This window comes from Anser anser, assembly GCF_964211835.1.
Source record: "Anser anser genome assembly, chromosome: 6".
Classification (NCBI taxonomy): domain Eukaryota; kingdom Metazoa; phylum Chordata; class Aves; order Anseriformes; family Anatidae; genus Anser; species Anser anser.
The window spans coordinates 1061953-1081125 of record NC_139726.1 but is presented as its reverse complement, the minus strand read 5'-3'; the positions used below and the strand labels follow the sequence as shown (position 1 = coordinate 1081125).

At 40.7% G+C, this 19173-nt stretch overlaps 1 long non-coding RNA gene across 1 annotated transcript in view; it reads right to left on the bottom strand.

Moving 5' to 3' along the window:
• Positions 1–317: 317 nt before the first annotated feature.
• LOC310901688 overlaps positions 318–19173 on the bottom strand; it is a 49327-nt gene continuing 30471 nt past the window's right edge. Inside the window, exons 2-4 of the long non-coding RNA XR_014586035.1 lie at positions 7022–7201; positions 5883–5996; positions 318–5389 (exon numbers count right to left, since the gene is read on the bottom strand). This is a non-coding gene — a long non-coding RNA (uncharacterized lncRNA). The remainder of the gene's footprint in view (positions 5390–5882; positions 5997–7021; positions 7202–19173) is intronic.

Here is a 19173-nt window from a genome sequence, read left to right as displayed (position 1 = left end):
TCAAATTTATTTTTTTTGTCTTTGTCTTTCAAAATGTCTATTTTTTTCTATCAAACCAATTATCTGCAGTACCTCAGATTTTGTTTACTCTCAAAGCACCTTCAGAACTATTCTGTTTAAATCCAGCAAATATTTAATTTACACAACTGTGATGAACTCAAGAACACTAAAACAGATGAGCATGTACTGTTAGAGCAAGTAAAGCTATGCTTAAGCGTCTGTGCATATCAGATATGCTCAAAAAAGGGGGGTTGGGGTGGGGAGGGAGCGGGGGGCTGTTCACGCTAGCGGTAATACTTCACAGGAATCTAGTAACGAGAACATCCACCAGCACACCACCTAGTGCAGCATCCAACATGTGAAGAGGTTAAAAAATGCACCTGAGTCTTGCATTTCATTCCTTAAACATATCCGGTTTTAGGGGAGACAAAATCTGCAGCTTACAAGATACAGGCAAAACCAGGTTTAATTTTAAAAGTCTCTTTTTTTTTTCTAATGTTTTTGAGCCATCTCAACATTTAATGAAGTAGTTGATTTTCCAATTTGATACAATATTATGTCTCTATTTTCAAAGCTTGGAAATCAAAGAAATATTCAACCAGATAAGAAGCTCTGATAAGCTGGTAGTACAGGTGTGCTGAAGCCCACATAAGGACAGCCCCAGCAGGAGGTACCTGATTCAGCAGCGCTCTGTATTACACCCGCCCTGAGTCCCAGTGATGAATGTTCTTGTTTTCTCTGAATAGAAAAGGAAAATATTTAACAAACTGAGTAAAATGTAAACCAGTGAATATAGAGGGGAAAAAATGAATAAAGCCGTCAATTTATGAGATAAACACAGTGAAAAATAAGTAAGTTTTCAGTAGGCGTCATCTTGGTAGTACCATGTTGTCCTTTCACACAACAGAACATTAATAGTTACCATTCTGTTCAAGAGTGGCCTCTTATATAGCATGCACTCATACCTGCAGCTTCAAGGGGGAAGGGGAGCAATCACGGCAGGGCTCCCGCACTTGTGCAAGGAACCAGCCGCATCCATGCACCGCTTGCTCAGCCCAGTCCTTTCACTGGCTTATTGTACCACAAAATGTGTAATATGTACCCATTATCCAAAAGGCTTGGAGTGACATCAGTCAAACCCAGGAACGATGTTTTAAAAATCTGGGGGAGGCAGAAGACTGGAGAAGGAATATTTGCCTGGGTTATCTGAATAACTGCCATGTAATCCACACAGAAATGTAAAATAAAAAAAAAAAAACACCCCAGTCTGTAATCTGATATAAAGCTGTACTTAATATGGGTCATCTGCAAAAAAAACAGCTCTTTAAGAATTAAAAAAATATTTTTACTCTCTGGAGAGGGACGCATATGTAGGAATGGTCAGAGCCTGCACTGGGACATTGAGACAGAAACGTTGGCACATAAATACCTCTGAAGTGCACAAACCACCAAGTTTACAGACCAAACAGCAAAGGATTTTTGTGTCACACACAGCATTCTGCTTTGGAAATGGCGCATTTAGAGATCTAAAAATACATTTAGAGGTTCATTTAGAGAAATATAATGAAAGTCTCTTGGTACCTGGTATATCAATTCATCATTTGGGAATTTTAAAACTATTTTAAATATCCCTGGAGAGGAAGCCTCAGAGCTGCTGCTGCTTTGAGCAGGAGGTTGATGATCTCTTGAGGTCCCTTCCAACCTGAATTATCCCATGACCTTACGAAACCTGCCTGCTCCTGAAGAAAACCAACCTGGTGCTGTTGGAGAAACGTTCCACTAGAAGGCTTAAACAGAAATGGGCCCAAGTTCTCTGAGCAGCCTTTCCTGCTGAGAACAAATCCCCTGAAGTCACGGAAGGTGCTGCCGAGAACCTACCCAGCTGAGAAAGGCTTTGCAGGTTCAGACCTTTGGTTTTAAAAATCAGTTTTGATGTGACCTAATGGCTTTTGTTGTTTTGAAAAGAATATGAAAGAATGACAGCAATATTGAATTTTTAAAATCGTGCTCTGTCCACCTGCAGAGCTTTTTTTGCATACTTTAGTAAGGACTTTTAACGTGTCATTATACCTTTTAATTACACTGCTAAATGTCACAATCACACATGGTAATGACATCATTACACCTATTTACACCAATTATGTCATTTGATGCAATTACAGTAATTCTGCCAATACACACAAATCAATAAAAAGGTTTTGTTTGCATTTTTAAATGAGCAATCACAGAAGAATAACCCTCTAACCCTCCACTTTCTAAGAAATGCAGGGCGAGTGCTTGGATACTAAAATTTAAAAAGTGACTTCTGAGGCCTGAGTCTTTCTCCCACCGCTAGGAACAGGCAATAACTTCTCGTAAGGCAGTTAAGTCAGGTGAGACTAGTAAGCAAATTGTGAATCAGACAATTTCTAACTGCTTACACTTCCTAAATGCATAAACACATAAATTGTGTATTTAAAAGAGATTAAGCATGCCTGTGGCTAATTCGGGAAGTCTGGCCTGAGCACCCTGCTGTCAGCAGCGACTGAGAACACAGTCGTTTTCAGTGTATCCCAAGAAATAGGGTCCACCAGTACGCACGACAAGCAGCATACATCAGCTACGAACCGGGATGAAGAAATGGCTTCTGTAACCATACTCAGCCAGGCGGGGTGGATCTCACCTACACGGCTCACAGCTGGGTAGATACAAGTATGTAGCGCAAATAGAGGCTGAGAACGCAAGTTGCTATAAATTGAGAAAGAGAGAAGGAAATAAATCCAGACCCAGAAGGTGACACGTTCCCACAGATTTCTGGTGACAGATTTCTGGGAGTGTACTTCGCCGAGGTGGCCGCAAGCCAGCAGGACTTCTCCACGCCTCGGGAGAGCTCCCGGGGCCCGGCAGCTCCCACCACGGAGGCAGGCCGTGCAGCGGCTCCGCCACGTCACCCGCAACAGGAGCGCGTGCTGGGAGAGCAAGAGCGAGCGTGGAAGTGACACTTCCACATCCATCTACAAAACGACCTCTGTTAATGGGCTCGTCAGTCTAAGAAAGTTTGACCTTCATAAGGACCTCTGGGTTTTGATCAAATAATTCCTTAACCATGTCTTCACTCAGATAGGCAGGTGAACTTCTACAGTCTTTCAGTATAAATCATGGGAGCTAAAAATCATGGGGCTCCCTTACTCCTTTAATCTTTCAGAGCATTCTGAAATTCATTAGCATCCATCTCACCACAGCACAACTGGACGTGGCACTTCAGTACATCACTGTGATGATTGAGCCTTTTTCAGAGAGACTGATTCCTAGGATGATGCCTTCCTCCGTGCGTTCAATCCTCGAATACGTTTTATTCCTGGATGTGTAGTCTAAATACATCTGGTAAGTAAAAATTAAGTCTCTATTCCAGAGATCTGTCCTATTCAATATTTGCTAATCATTTAGTCTTGGTATCACCTGCAGACTCTGCCAGTATTTATTTTACACTTTCATCCAGATCATCAACAGAAATATTAAATTGCAGAAGTCCACACCACCCACATTTGATTTTTAAACTAAAACGAACAGCCCAGGAATGCTATAACTATACTATAATTCCTTTCTCAACATAGTTCGACTTTGCTGCCACATAAACTAAATATTTTATGCAAAATGAACAGAAAATAATCTTATTTATCAAGTTGCTCTGGTTTTGCTTATGCAGGAAAATTAAGTTCTTCCATGTTTAATGTATATACGCTAGTCAGGACTATGATTTATCCTGGGGGGATTAAAAAAAAAAAACTTTGTGGAAGCCATTTTTCAGATAGCAGTTAAACATCACAAAGGAGAGATACTTTCAGGAGTTGTCCTGCTACTTCCTACAACTAAATAATTGCCCTTTGATTAATAGCATGCTACTGTACAAACTATGAGCTTATAGCAAACAGTTGCAATAATGTTTACCAGGTTTTAAAACTTCCATTCAGAACATGGGCTTGTATCAAGGGGAAAAAAAAAAGAAAAAAAGGAAACCCAGCAAAATTTGAATATATCTTTCAAAAAGCAGGGAGGAGGGACTGAAATACGAAGTTAATGTTGATTTTCCATTTCTAATAGAGTTTGAAACTGATCGGTTTTGTTCAGTCATACACCACTTTATCTGCCCAAGCACAAGAGCTAATTCATCTATCAAGTTACTGATGGCTCTAGGGAAATAAATGGAAGCATCCAGTGAAAAGGAACAAATCGAGAGAAAATAAAACAAAACAACAGGCCCCTGGACATCAGACAAACTTACGATAGGCTGGAATAAAGGCCCAAATATCTGTAACCAACACTGCTGCTGTGCATGTATGGTCACTGCAACCCTGTGGATACGTGTCATTTGTTTCCAAGAACCCGTGCATGCAGACATAAAGGAAACTACTGTAGGATTTAACTATATGGACACTAGGCACTGGGGGAAGAGAGAAGGCCAATCAGCTGGAGCTTCGTTAGGACCAGATGCCTCTGTTGGAGCTGTATGAACAACCTGTCCACTAAGATTAGTGGTAGAAGAAAGAAAAAAAAAAAAACAAACAGACGAGCAGCTTTGCTCCCACCAACCAGTTCAGTACTGCTGGTTGGCTCAATATTCAGGGCAAAAGGGTATGGTATCAATCAAGCAAGCTACAAAACACCCTCACACAAAGTTTATACAGCTAAAAGATGAACAAATAATTAGCTCCTCAATTTTGAAGAGAATTTTTATAACCATTTCAACAAGGTTTCATGTCACTGTGCAAAAGAACTAGTTCTGAAACTCATCATGGTCTTGAACTCCGTAAATGAGATGCTAAAAAGAATTCTTTTTCCCCAGATTAAAAAAAAAAAAGTCCCCAGACAATGAAAACTCCAACAGAAGTAAGAAACACTAACGCTAGCTAAAAAAATTGATGACCTTATCCTAGAAGAGTTGAAATCTAGAGAGAGGTTTCACCTCTAGAGAGGTGAAACAAGCTTTTTTGAGGGCAAATTAGTTTCCTAATAACAAGATTTCATCATATATTTTGTCTTTGGTGGGTATTCCCTCAAGAGAGCCCAAGAACTATGGAGCTGGAGCAGACCTCTTCAGAGCGGCCTCCTTGCTCAGGCCGGGCAGCCAGAGCTTGCTGCCCAGGAGCAGTTCAGGCAGGCTGCAGTAACACACAGCCCTCCGCTCACCCCGTGCCTTCACAGTAAAGGTGTTTTCCTCTTGCCTTGTTATTGTGCTTTACCAAGAACAGCCTGGGTCCTTCTTCTTCGTTCCCTCCCGTCAGGTGTTTATCACATGGATCAGATTCCCCTGAGCCTTCTCTGCCCTAGGCTGAGGAGTGCCAGCCTCCCTCAGCCCTGCCTTGTAGGAGAGATGCTCCTGGCGGTCGGCCTCCAGCTGGACTTTGTGGCACTGCTCAAGATGAAGAAGATGAGAAACAAACGAGATTTCAGTTTTGATGAGGAGGGCAATTCAGTAGCCCCGAATACACTGTTCCCAGACTCGGACCCTGGGCACGCTGCTGACAGCCAGCCTCCTGCACCCTTCAGGAGGGCAGCTTACACCGCGGGCCAACCCAGCCGGGCTCTGCCCGGCAGGCGGGCACACCACTCACACGGGCACAGCTTCAGGGCTCTCTGCACAGAACCTGCTCTGGCCCAGCCGCGAGGGTGTCTGCGCGCACAAAACCCCTACGTGGCCGATCTGAAGTCAAAGACCTCAGCCTGCACAAGCAAGAACTGGTTCTCTCCTGTCTTACACAAAGGCTGTCGAGGCCACTGATGGACTGGGGCGCTGACAGGCCTTTGGTGACTGTCTTCATCACAGTGATGGTATTTTAATCAAACGCGAGTCCAAATAATGCTTCACAATATCAATAATTTAGCACACCTAAGCTAACACTTACCTGGGCACTGGAAGCAGTGCAGTCACCCAGGCTAATGATATTCAGCTCAGGCCAAAGCAACAATGATAAAAATTCTTCTTACATCTGCTTACAGACTCCAAAATACTCTTTAACCTACATGTAAATGAAGACCGTGAATTACATTTCATTTCCACTGAAAAAAAAAAAAAAAAGGTTCTGTTTTTCTGAAATACTGCTGGCAGCCTACTGAAGAACTTTCATTAAGGGTTTTACCCAAGCCTGCTCCTCTCCTCTCCTCTCTCTCTACTGCTGAAAAAACAGTATTCAGAGATTTCATTTTTTCTTAGTATTTAACGTGATCAGTTTCTGTGTCTGGATGGTTTGAAATATGTTCTTCATTGGACAGATAAGTCCTGGGCAAATGACTGACCTTTTGAAATAATATTTATAATTTTAGAAATGTAAAACTTAACATTCTTTAGTAATCCAATATTAAAATACATTTAAGTTGATCTATTAAATGCTATGATTCAAACTTTTAAAAAAATGTGCAATAGAAAAACATTAACAACATGTGTGGTTTAGAAAAATTCATTTATATAGCAGTTTGCAATGTCATGATGTATTTTAAATAAAAGAGCTACAGACAAAGGTATTGATTTTAGAGACTTAACTAAATAAACAGTATGTAAATTCTGTCTTTTTCTATAAAATTAGATCAGAACGCACATATTACACTGTCTTTTTCTAAGGGAATGACAGCTATTGAATTTGGCAGACATTGGAATTTGGTTAAAGAGTTAAAGACCTTTGATCTTTGGTTTACAATTAAATGATACCACTGTAAAAGGACAGTAGCGTAGTGGGCCAGACAGTATTTATGAGACTCGGCTGCAAGTAGGAGGTGTTATTGCTTAGGGCTCTCAGGAAAGCACTGCCGGGTCTTGCTGTGCTTTACTAACGTAATGTCATCTCAGAGGACGATAATGAAGATCACAGTGACCCAGGCTAGGCTCAGGGAAACACTTTGGGTGCCTTTCTTGGTTTTCAGAGAACCCCTTTGTAACGCTGCCTTTTCCAACCTGCACCAGGGCATCAGGAGCAATGATGTGATTTCCAGAAAGACCTTTCTTGGGGATCATTCTGGGGGTGAGGGCCACACATAAATAGGAACGTACACTTTGTCTTGGAGACAAAATCAGCCCAAACTGCTCCAATGGATCTTCTTTATCACCTCTGTGTGGAGCAGCCTGCTGGCCTCCACATGGCACCCAGGCAAAGCTTTCCCAGTCCTGCCTCGCTGCGTTGTATCTCCCAGTCTACAGCTTGACTAATGGCAATGCTGGCTATCGTTATATCTATAGACGTATAAATAAAAAAAAAAAAGGAAGATTTATTGATAACCTTTCTAACAAAGGGAAGATCATTCCCCAAGTTCCTTATTAATTTATGCTTCTCTATAATTATCACTTAGAGTAACCACTGGAGCTCTAATAAATGTATAATGAAAGCAGTAACATAGCAAGCTGCAGTGCTTAATCTGAGATTACATATTTATGATAACAAAATATGCAATTCAAGCCTAGTTTAGGGCTTTCTATTGCAGCCCACCCTCCCCGAGGGTGTTTTTTTTTCTTCCTTCTTTGTTATGTCATTCTGCAGACAGATCCCAGGCTGTTTCCTGTCACCCACCGGAGCAAACTGCTCAACAGAAAGCACAGTTGGACAGCCCTTAATTAGTGCTACTTGGGATAGTCAGGATGAGAGCCTGTGTCAGCATCTCACGTAGATCCCAATCCTGCCCGGTTCTGAGCGCCGCCGGACGCTGCCAAAGCCCACGGCAGCGCTGAGCAGCGCGGGCACACTCAGCACCGGCCGCGATCTGGCCTCTCGACAGGCAGGGAGCAGGCAGAACCAGACGACAGCCTGAAACGCAGGACACCGGGTCCTGTCCACTCCCACCAACAGAAATACAATGCATGCTGCGTGACTGATAACGTTAAGGGAACGGCATGAAATAACGTTCTCTATGTTAAACGGCCTCAAGTTATTCTGTTACATTTTACAAAGCGTTTATTTCTTCAAGCCAAAGCTACGCACGTTAGCTGCACTATCAAACCAGTACTGGAGATTTTAGGACATGCAGATAAATACCAAAATCACTTTTGAGATCATTAAAAACTCAGAATCAAAATCAAAATAGTATTATGCAACTGTTTGAATAGGAAATCCTAATTTCTTATTCAAAAACAAAGAGGAATCATGTTAAAGTATTGGATTGCTTGCACATATTAGGAATATACTGTAGTACTCCATGGTGATTTACCAATTTGAAAAAGAAGTAAAATTATAACCCCTGTTGCAATGATTTTGACTGGAAGTTTGCCAGCAAATTTTTCAAGACATTATGTAAAGGCATGCTGAATTTCACATTTTAATTCTTATTATTTTAACAATTTTACTTTCCGTTTAAATTAGGTGGAAATGTCAGCTTGTTGCCAGAATCAAGTTTCATCAAGCACTGTCATCCAAAATACTGTATCACTCACATATTCACACCCAAACAAATTGTGCTTTCATTTTATTATGATCAACATTACACCCAAACTGGAGCTGACGGCGTTTTGTATTGCAAATTTATCATTGTTTATGAAAGATTCATAAACTGAGCTGGGCATCTGCTAATGTCTTCATAATCTGTGTAAACTTGAATAGTTCAGATAATTTTCAGCTCACAATTTCTTCCAAATTATTTGCTTTGAATATTCAGTATTCATGGTCTGTTCAGACAAGACCAGCCACATGCCCTACTTCTGCTTCCAAATTGGAGGAACCACGATTCCTAAAGCAAAACTGCAAACGATGCCTGGAGAACAGCAGAACACACACACGCTTCCATTTGTATGAAAACATGCAAAATTGTGCGACCCGTGCGCATTTCACAAATGTCTTGCAGATTTCCCCATTCAAATAATTAAAGCACTGATCACGAGAGAACAAAACAAAAACAAACAGGGGCTTCATTTGTGTGTCATTCTTCTCTCTAATGCTCTACCAGCTATGCTCCGAGTTCAAGTAGTAAACAGGATGATTGATTGTCTTGGATGTACAAGTAGCAAAAACTGGAGATTCAGCTTGTTCTCTCTCTCCATTTTTCTTTTACTGCTACACCATTAGAGCTGGATGCCATCAATTTAAGCAGGTACAGGATCATACCCTAAAAATAACTTGCCTGATCTCTCCATTTCTTGTTAAAGGAGACGGAATTGGGGGCTTTGGCTACTGTATAATGTCCTTGTAACCACTTTCCACTGTACTATCAGTTGTCGAAATACCCTGTTGCTCACCACATGCCAACAGCCGTGCCAGCGTTAGGCGGTACTACCCACCCCTCCGTAGGTGTCCCACACACCCACCCGCCCCGCAGGAATCAGCTGCTGTTTTCATGCCATACACGTCTTTAGCAACTGCTTGCCTTGCCGCTGCAGCGCAGAAGCATGGTGGCTTTCAAGGCTGGTGGCAGCGCAGCCTTCTTTATAAGGATGAATGAAGATGAAAAGGAAGACAAATAGAAGTGAATGAGGCACTGCTTTATGTGATTCATGATAGCTTGCAGTAAGCCTGTTAGCCTCCGCCTGGCTCCCTTCTCCGAGAATAATGGATAGTTACAGTGTGTATAGTGACATTGTCAAACCATCAGGAATTGCTGATTATAGTGCTAAATATTGATCTCTGCTTCACATGTGTCAAAATTCTTTCTTCCCTTAATTAGAACTTCCCTAAGCACCATACAAGAACAAACCGAATATATCAGATCTCTGTGAAAGGGAGTGTGATACTAGAATATAATTGTGACCTCTTGTCTTCTTCTTTTCTCTTGAGTTTTGAGATGACTTCAGCTGTCTATCCTGCCCTTCCCAGCACATGTGATAATCATACTCATTTTTCCCAATCTAACCATAGGAAGATTTTTCCAAGGCTATGCTTTTCATCATTTCAAACCACCGGGGCTGCAGTCAGATGGCAGGGAAACTTAAAGTGCCAGAAGGTGCCTTTTTCTATTTGTTTGTTTCATGGTACACTGCACCAGGCAATGACCTGTGGCAGCAGTGTCACACAAAACGGAGACAGGTTCACCCAATCAAAGGGAGCTTTAAAATTAACACAGATCCCTTCATTTCTTCATGCAGGATCAGGGAAGGGCAATTTAATGGATGTCATAGTCTTCTGATTATCACCCTGCAATCACTAGCTATAAAAAAATAACTTTTGTTATAATGATTACTCCGCATTATTTATGTTAAAAGCACATATTTCCTCATCAACAGCGTCATGACAATTAATACTAATTTTGCATTACTGTTCAATCATCTTTCCTACTCTTTACAGTATTTATAATATAAAATAATGAAAGCCTGTGATGTATGGTTTCAATTTACTCCACAAACTGAGCACTTAAGTCATTTATCTTAGTTTACCTGTAATATACTGGGGCTCGGGGTTTTTCGTATTGTTTTTTTTAAACATGACACAACGGTACATTTACCTTTAGTTTGATGTCCTTGATAAAAATCAATACTTCATTAAAAGATTCCCCCAAAATGTTAAGACTAATTTGAGTACAGGAGGGGCAGTGGGGAGGAAAGATGGTGATTATATTTAAAAAAAACTTTAACATTTGTATAATCACACATACACTGTGCTATCCACTGCCAGCTTATAAGATAAAAGGGATAAAGATGTGCAATTTGTGGAAATCCTGAAGAAGGCAAAAAGGAGGAGTGTGTCCCCATTCTCTCTCCACTCGCTAGGAAACCAGAAGAAACAACAGTACAATACTACACAATAGCAGAGAAATAACTACACGACAGTGTCACTTCCCTGGATGAAGCTTCTGGGGAAGAGCTACAACAAGTGGTTCACTTTAACCACTCTTCTCATCGCCTCCAGCCCAGTGCACAACAGCCGAAAAAGTCACCGATAAAATTCATTTTCAGGTTGCTCTGTTTTAACCTTCCTAATGGAGCTCCCAACTATACTATCAATGCGCTATTCTGTGCTCAATTTAGGGTGGTCTCCGTCAGCAGAGCGGCAGTAACCAACTCACAACAGTAACACTGTGCTGGAGTTCCCGAACTATGAAACCCGAGGGACACCTGTGAGGAGAGCGGCACGGGGAAGACCACAACTGCCTCTCGGGAACTGAAGGAGCACCGCGCATCCGCTGGGGTCTGTGAGCCGTGACACCATTTCTCGGAGTGGGCACGTGCTTTTGGTTCTGGCGTAAAGGTTTGGTTACGTGATCTTACCCCGATCTCAGCGCGTCCCAAAACAAGGTGCAGTCCCCGTGCTAACCCCTTGCCCTCACACAGGGCTCCGTGCGGCGAGCACTGCTGTGTGCTGTCCTGAGAGGGGTGTCTGTCAGCACCCCTGCTCTGCACAAAGAGAGGCAGCGATACAGACAGTCATCCTGATGGCACAGGTCATGCAGGAAATCATTGTCAGGTAGCATTACATCTCCGACTTGCAAACTCCTTTTCTTTGCTCAGCCGGCAGCCTGTGCTGACCAACAAGACGAGCCCGCGCACCGCAGCAGGCTGTGGCCGTACCCACCGCAAAGAACGGGCGCTGCTTAATGACCTGCCTTACAAACTCACAGCTATTATCAAGCAGACAACTGATGCTTACGGATGGCTGTTGTTTCCGTGAAGGAAATACAGAGAGTATCTGTTACCACCCAGCTGCCAAGTATTGAAGCACACTATTTCTTTGTTTTTAATTTAAATTCATGTTTATGCATTTTTACTTTTCTATGTTGCCTTTTTGCAGTAAGGAGTGATAAGAATTTGATTCTGCTCAGTACAGATCCCAGTCCTAACAAACAAGGACACACAAATCGACAAGTCTCTGCCCTTCCTCTGGCAAACTAGGCAGCGTGCAATCCTCTTCGATACAAAGGGTGTCCTGCACTTGTACGGCCTCAAAATAGCAAGACAAAAGAGCTTTATAAAAGCATACTCATCACATATAACTTACACTCATTAAGCTTCTAAAACAACACGAAAATGTTTTATGAGGTAAACAGGAGTTAGCACCCCCGTGCACACAAAGCTCCTCGATCTGGGTCCTACAGCTCGGGTCCTCCACACACCCGGAGGAAGCGAGCTCCGCTGCTGATGAGGCAGAACAACGCGCCGTACTTAAGCTTTTAAAAACACTGCACCTGGAGATCACCAGTAACCGAGAAGAAAACATATCATTCCTTTATCCGTTGCGCATATTTAGAGTAATTCAGCAGAGGCAAATATGATCTGATCAATAAAGAAGCTTCTTGTCTTCCACACTTACGTCCTCCTCATGAATCTTAACCAAGAGAAATAATAATAAGTGACAGATAAGGTTTGTAGTACTTTAAATAAGCAAGTGAGCCTCCTAAAGCTACGAGCAACATTCTCTGGATATCAAAAATAATAACTGGTTTTGCAGCAGTGCAGCATGGAAACACAAGGGTATAAGATATACTGTACTTTAAGCTCTGTTTGATGAATCTGAGCACAGTTCCTGGGGGATAGATTACTTTAAACCATGCTCTTTTACTTTCTAATCCTGACTTGATTTGATTTGTACTTTAATACAGCTGCCTGGCAATTCAACAGCAAATAGAGACTATTTATGTAATCATATTGTAAGTAGTGGGACAAGAAGAAACTCTCTAGAACCTTTTTGGAAAATAGTTTGTTGTACTTTTTTATTTATTGAACAGCAGGGCTTCGGGCTTTTCAGTGCTCATTATAATTGGTTTTCTGCTTGAACTTTCAAAAACTGTCATGTCAATACTCAAACAGAATTTTTTTGCTTACTATATGGCTGTGGGCTCTATTTTCTCATGTGCTACTTGACAAAGTTCTTGTAATATCTTAGAGGCAAGTTCTAGAGTTTTAGTTGCTATTTAAGAAACTGGAAGTCAGAGTCATTTTATCTTCTCTATTGTTCGTGTTCACCTTCCCATAATTCTCTACTGCGATTTATTGGTATTTAATAAACTGCAGAGGAAGTTGTCGGCCTGCTTCATGCTAAATATTAGCTCTGGAAATCTTGGTGTACCAACGTTGTAGTTTCTGCTGTTAAAAATGAATATATGACTCACCACTGAATATGTAACTTAAAAGAACAAATATTTCCAGTGCAAACAGCCACCAAATTCAGTGAACAACAAGAAAATCTACAGGGCACCAATTAAAGGCCCACTGGCTAATTTCAGGAATCTTCACGTACTCCCCAGTTCTGTCCCTTCAGCTGCCGCAGGCTAGCAGCAGAGCTCTGCTAGCGCGTTTCGCCATTTCCCCAGCAGTACCAAACGACACGAAGCCTAGCTACCTGGTCAGCTTCCTGCAGGGAACGGAGCTGCAGTGATGCTGCACTTTCAGTTCTCAGCCCTGTCCTGAAACGGTCTTGGCAAAGATCTGTGTTTCTAAAGAACTTTGCCTTGCCCCTTCATTTGTCCTTTCATAAACAGCCTGCACAATTATCGTAATACTTTCCTAAGATGTTACAAAGACTGCAGAATAAAAAATTAAAATGAAAAGTTCCTTGTACTTCAAAAAAATCTGACTTGTAAAAAGTGTAAAAGGCTGTCATCTGCTATGCCTGCTATATTTCACTACTTAGATGCTCTAACATCTGGTTACACACTGCTAAAATGATGGCATGGACAATAAAATTTTGATTATTTTAGCACTTTAACAAAAAAGAACTGCGTTTGCAGTTAGTTACTGGATTTATTTTTTTATCTTAACAAATAAATCTACTATATACATTGCAAAATTGAAATAAAAATACAGCCCCAAACCTCTCATTCTTTTGATGCTGATCTTTCTAACTAAACAGTAGAAAAATGACGTGAGATCTCTTTTCTTAAACCTAGATAATGCTAAAGCATTTTTTAGGATAAGTGCTTTTAGTTTTTAAGGTAGCTGTAAAAATGATTTTCACTTACAGCACATAGCTATACTGTAACATGGGCTGTACTAAAGATGTAGGAGTCTAAGCTTTGCTTGAATGAAGAACAGGGAAGGGAAATGTACAGATAAATGGGACTATATATAATTGAAAATCTGCTTGCTCGAACAGCATTGTGACTAAACATAAATATTATTATTAAAATTCAGCAAGTGATTTTTCTTTTAACTTACACGGAAAAGGAAAAACAGATTTCTGTGCTTTATAAATTCCTATTAGATTACAGATGAATGACAAAATGCATCTGTTTAGAACGTACTAAAAATTTTTAAGTTTTTAACATGGTTAATAGAAGAAATCAGACTGCAATATCTTAAGTTTCAAAAGATGCATGCATATGCAATGAACACATAACTAACTCCATGGAAATTCAGTGAATGGGAGGAAAAAAAGGCTCCATATAACAGCAAATGCTATTTAAAACTACAATACAATATGCAGGACATTAATATATACTATTTACGTCAAATATTAAGCCAACACAGATGTGTAAATATATGCTTCTGTGTGGTTTTATGTTAACCAAAATCTGGCATGTACTGCTGGGCTCTGAAAATACAAAAGTGAAATTATATAGCATAACTTAAGTGACCAAAATTCATATAAAATAATATTTAAACTTAGAGCAAATTTGTATGGAAATACTGTTAATAACAGGCTGGATAACACCTTCAAAGATTAAAAAGAAAAAATTACAGTGCATTTTATATTAAAAAGGCATTCAATATAGAGCTCTCACTATAGAATTTACATTTGCTTTTTCATTTCTTTATTAACTCATGTTTTCTCTATGCTTGATTTATGAAATACTCATACTGTAGCCCATTTTTTAAAAACTCTATTCAGTTGATTACAAAATCAACTGAAAATATAGTTTGCCATTTTCTGCAGGATTTCAGAGACAATAGAGGGTCAATAGTTTGGCAGAATCAAAAGAGATCATGGTTTATCCAATACGCTTGCTGAAAAGGGAAAGCATATATGATATTGCAGTTTTGGTTCCTAAAACTATATCAAGGCTACTCTTTTAGTCAACTTGGAAATTTATATACTATACACTAACCCTCCTTTAATATCCTCTCTCTCTCTTTCCTCTGGGCATTTATTGCTGTTCTTTCTAGTTCAGTAACCAGTGAGCAGAAGGTTCATTAAAACTAATTGAATTGGAAACTTGTCTGCCCTGGGAAATGTTAACTCTTTGTTGTTATCTCCAGGAAATTCCTTTTGTTATTTTCCTTTGAATTTTATCATTAGACTTTAACGTAGCCAACACCACCTTGAAAATATTTTCATTGCACAGATTGTCTAGGCAGCAACTTCAGAAAGGCTCTTCTCTCGATCTGTCTTTTTGCAGCAGAATGTGATATTTTTTGCGGGTGAATCTGAGCATGGTACTCACTGACAGCAACGCCACCGCCAGTTTAACTCTTGGAGTTCTCGATCCCACCCATCTCATCAGGTAGAAATAAAGTGTGTGGTAGGTGTCTACTACAGCTCCTTCCAAAACGGTAAAGGCATAACAAGTACAGGTTTAGGAACCCTAACTGCTCTAATGGAGATTAGCACGGACCAACAAACCCAGAGTGGATGTTACATTAAATATGAGTGACTAAATGTTGCAGGAAAACGATTGGGATGATTAGTCTGCATGGTATAGTGAATCTTATTTTAACTACCCTCTTTTAATCTTTTGTGAGCAATACTTACAAAACAGACAGGAAATAGTTTCAGGACAGTGTTTCATCCAGCTCTTTGTAGCTTGAAAATATTGATTAAATAAAACACTTGATAATAGTCACAGTGGTAGATTTTTGACAGCTTTAAAAATCAATTGAAAATAACAGGCAACCCACTGTTGCTAATAAAAGTAAATATTTATGACTGATTTGACTGAGCTTCAATACCAGTCAATCACTTTCTAAAGGATCTTTGCAATTCATTAACCTCTTTTTACTGGTCTTGTCCCTGTTGGTATTAGCCATTAAAAGAGAATAAGGGAGGGGGGCTTGATTTTTCTATTCTCATCATTCATAGCTTATTTGTTCATTCCCTCCATTCCCATACGTTGCTGTTAAATTGATTGTCTGTTTAGTCATATGAATGATAAAGTAGCTCTGCCAGGAAGAATGAAAGCATCCATTAATTTCTGAGAAGGGTGGGTTTCTTTGATTCAGCCTCAATCTAAACCAAAACTACTTCCCATAGTTTCCTATAACATCAGTAACTAAATTTAGCCCGTAACATACTGCTGATAATAAGTGCCATAATTCTCCTCACAAACTTTTTGATGTCAAAACTTCAGGGAAAATTACATTTATTAATATCTGTTAAAGACTGTTGTTATTAGTCTGGTACCCTTAATCTGTAACATGACACAGGAGAAAAAATAAAAGATAACTATCTTAATTTTATAATGTAGACATGATTTCTAAAAAACGATGTTTGTATGCAACGGTGAAAAAAGAGAACAGTTGTTCCTTTAAATAGTGAAGACGAAGATGGGAGGTCTGATTTAGTGACCTACATTAATCCCATATTATTGGTTTTGTTTTAAACTGATGAACTACATTATTCTAAACACAGTGTTAAAATAGAGAAATTATATAGTACCTAATCCCTTTAATATATCCTAAGAGATACAGGAGATTATGTACGTAGACAGAATATTTACACTGATACCCTCAATGTTGCAGCAAAAGGGACTTCTAATTGCACACCACTCGCTTTGTTATTGAAGAACTAATTGTAGATCTGTAGGATCTGAAAGCTGTAGGATCTGAATTCAAGTCCACTTTGGTGCAAGTTTGTATTCTGCACCTCCTCTACAAACCCCTTTTTCTTTTAAACTCGTCACATAATCAGGGTAAAACGACGGAGAAAGCCTGTCCCACACCACAGTAACTCTTGACAGCTATCACCTCCAGCAGTTTAAGGTGCATATGATATAAGTGCTTTTGCCAAAACCACCAGTTTCCTGGGCTTTCTTCTTTTACACAGAGCACTGCTAAAACAAAATATTGTACAAGTATTTTCTTATCTATGAGACCACGAAAGCCAGAGGCTTGCTTTAGTGTCTGTGCCTGACACAGCCCCTCACATTTACTGTATTAGATAAGGTGCATATTAAATACCTCTATTCTGGCCCATGCCGCGTATAGTGGGATCAGCGTATCCCGGTGCAACTTATCCAAACAAACCATGTTCATTCAGAGTGGGGAACATCTACAATCCTCTTCCTTGAGCACCATGGTAATTAGACTAAGTTTTCATCTGGTCCCGTGGCACAATGCATTAGTGATGCACCTTTTACTCCTAACAGTTCTGAGGCAAATCTCCATTGTCCAAAGTTTTGGCTGCTGCACAAAAAACCCTGAGGACGCAAAAATGCAGGCAGACGATGTGGCTTCCAGAAGCTATGGAAGTGGGATGTCATCGAACCAAGCAGCGGTGTCCTTGGAGAACTCTCCGGCTCTGCAGAGCAGTATTTATTACGTGACAGGGGTTCAGCTGCATTCGCGTACTGCATCACGATGTTCCAGAGCACCCACCGCAGCAGCACACGAGCAGCTACAAACGCTGCCCTTCAAAATGGTGAAGGGAAAATTCAAATAAAGAATGTTATAAATAACTTCAGAGCTTAAATAACTTTGAGACTACCACGGAGAAGCCAGAAGCAAATCTTTCAGTTCCTTCCCTACACTTCAGGCCTTAGCTACAGGTCCCGCTTTAATGGCACTTTGTTACCTATGGTGGGACAAAAAGGGGACTTGCCAAGGGACCATCCGACAGCAGGGTGGAAGCAGTCCCAAAGCACTGTGCTCACTGGCCTCCTTAAAAAAGACACCTCCAGGCAGAGAACGGCAGGAGGAAGGACACCCAGGGCTCTGCCTGCCATCCTGGGTCCGGCACGTCGCCGCACAGCTCTCCCGGATCAGGTCCTCACAGCAGGCATTCATCCCTCCATCACCTTCAGACCAGATTACTGCAGGGGCCATAACAGGAGGCTATGCCGAAAGGTCGCTCGCTCTCCATCTGGTGCAGAAGGTGGCAATGGGATTACTGAAGGCCATCAGCTGAGGACAAAGTATCTTTGTATCAGGATGGCAGAGGCCATACTAATTCCTTACTCATCACCAGGACCAATTCAAGGTGATGATCAGAGTAATAGATGAATTATGTGCACTGAACATTTTTTTGACAAATGTACCGCCCTCTTCTGCTTATGAATTATCCCTATATAAACTTCTGTTGATACTCATTTATAAAAGTTACTTTGATTTATTCAACGACTCATTTACCATAACAAGGATAACTAAAGATTGCCCTCAGACTATTCTTGAGCCTGTTGGCTTGGGCATTTATTTTCCTGTCTGATTAGTTGTTGAAGTCACACGGTGTTGTTTCTAGCCCTTGATAGTTATCCTACAACTTTCAGAACGGCTTGTGTATCCCCAGCGGGTGGAACTTGGTCTGGGTGTAAATGCCTTAAACAGTTTGGCAGGGTATTTTCAATTAAAGAACCTTCCTTCTGGTTTTCTTTTTATTGAAACACATCCCAGGATGAGCTTCAGAGAAGGAGGCACTACTTTGTTTCTGAACGATTTCCTGTAATGTACAGATGAGAATGTATTTTCATCTGCTAGTCAAGGTATTCATTTGCTGCAAATTTTTGGATTTAAAGTCACCCTTTCCTTTGCTCCGAGATCCAACATAAAACGAAGAAGCAAGTTTTACAAATAACAAAACAACGGCTTCTGATTTTTAACAAGCAAGTTCCTACACCTTCCCTTTAGGATTCATCAGCACCACCTGGTCAATGCGATGCTGCATTACCACGTTATATGAGGAATATACGGATTGAAGGTAGGAGTCAGCATCACGCCTGTTGCCTGCACAAGTGGCTTCCAGAAGCTTCTAAGTCACAGCTGTCGTGACTTTGGCTCTTGGCACAGAAGCACAGAACCCATCGAACTTCTCTCTAGAGTTCACGGGGGAAGACAGCATCTACGTAGGGTTAGACAATGTAAATTCTATTTAGATAGCAAGTCAGACAATAAGATAAAGATCCCAAAATCCATTGTATCATCCTCTTTCACTGAGGATCAATGAAATCCTCTTTCATTGTTTGCAGTGGGTAAGAAAGCCATACAAAACCTATGGAGGGGTGCGCGCAACACGGACTAGGACATTAATATCTATTTCTCCTTTCACAACACGTCATCTGCTGATTTTGTTCAGGCCATTATTCGGATCCAGCACAAAAAACGCAAGCGTGACGGTAACCCCCGGAAAATTCTTGTTCTCGGGCTCC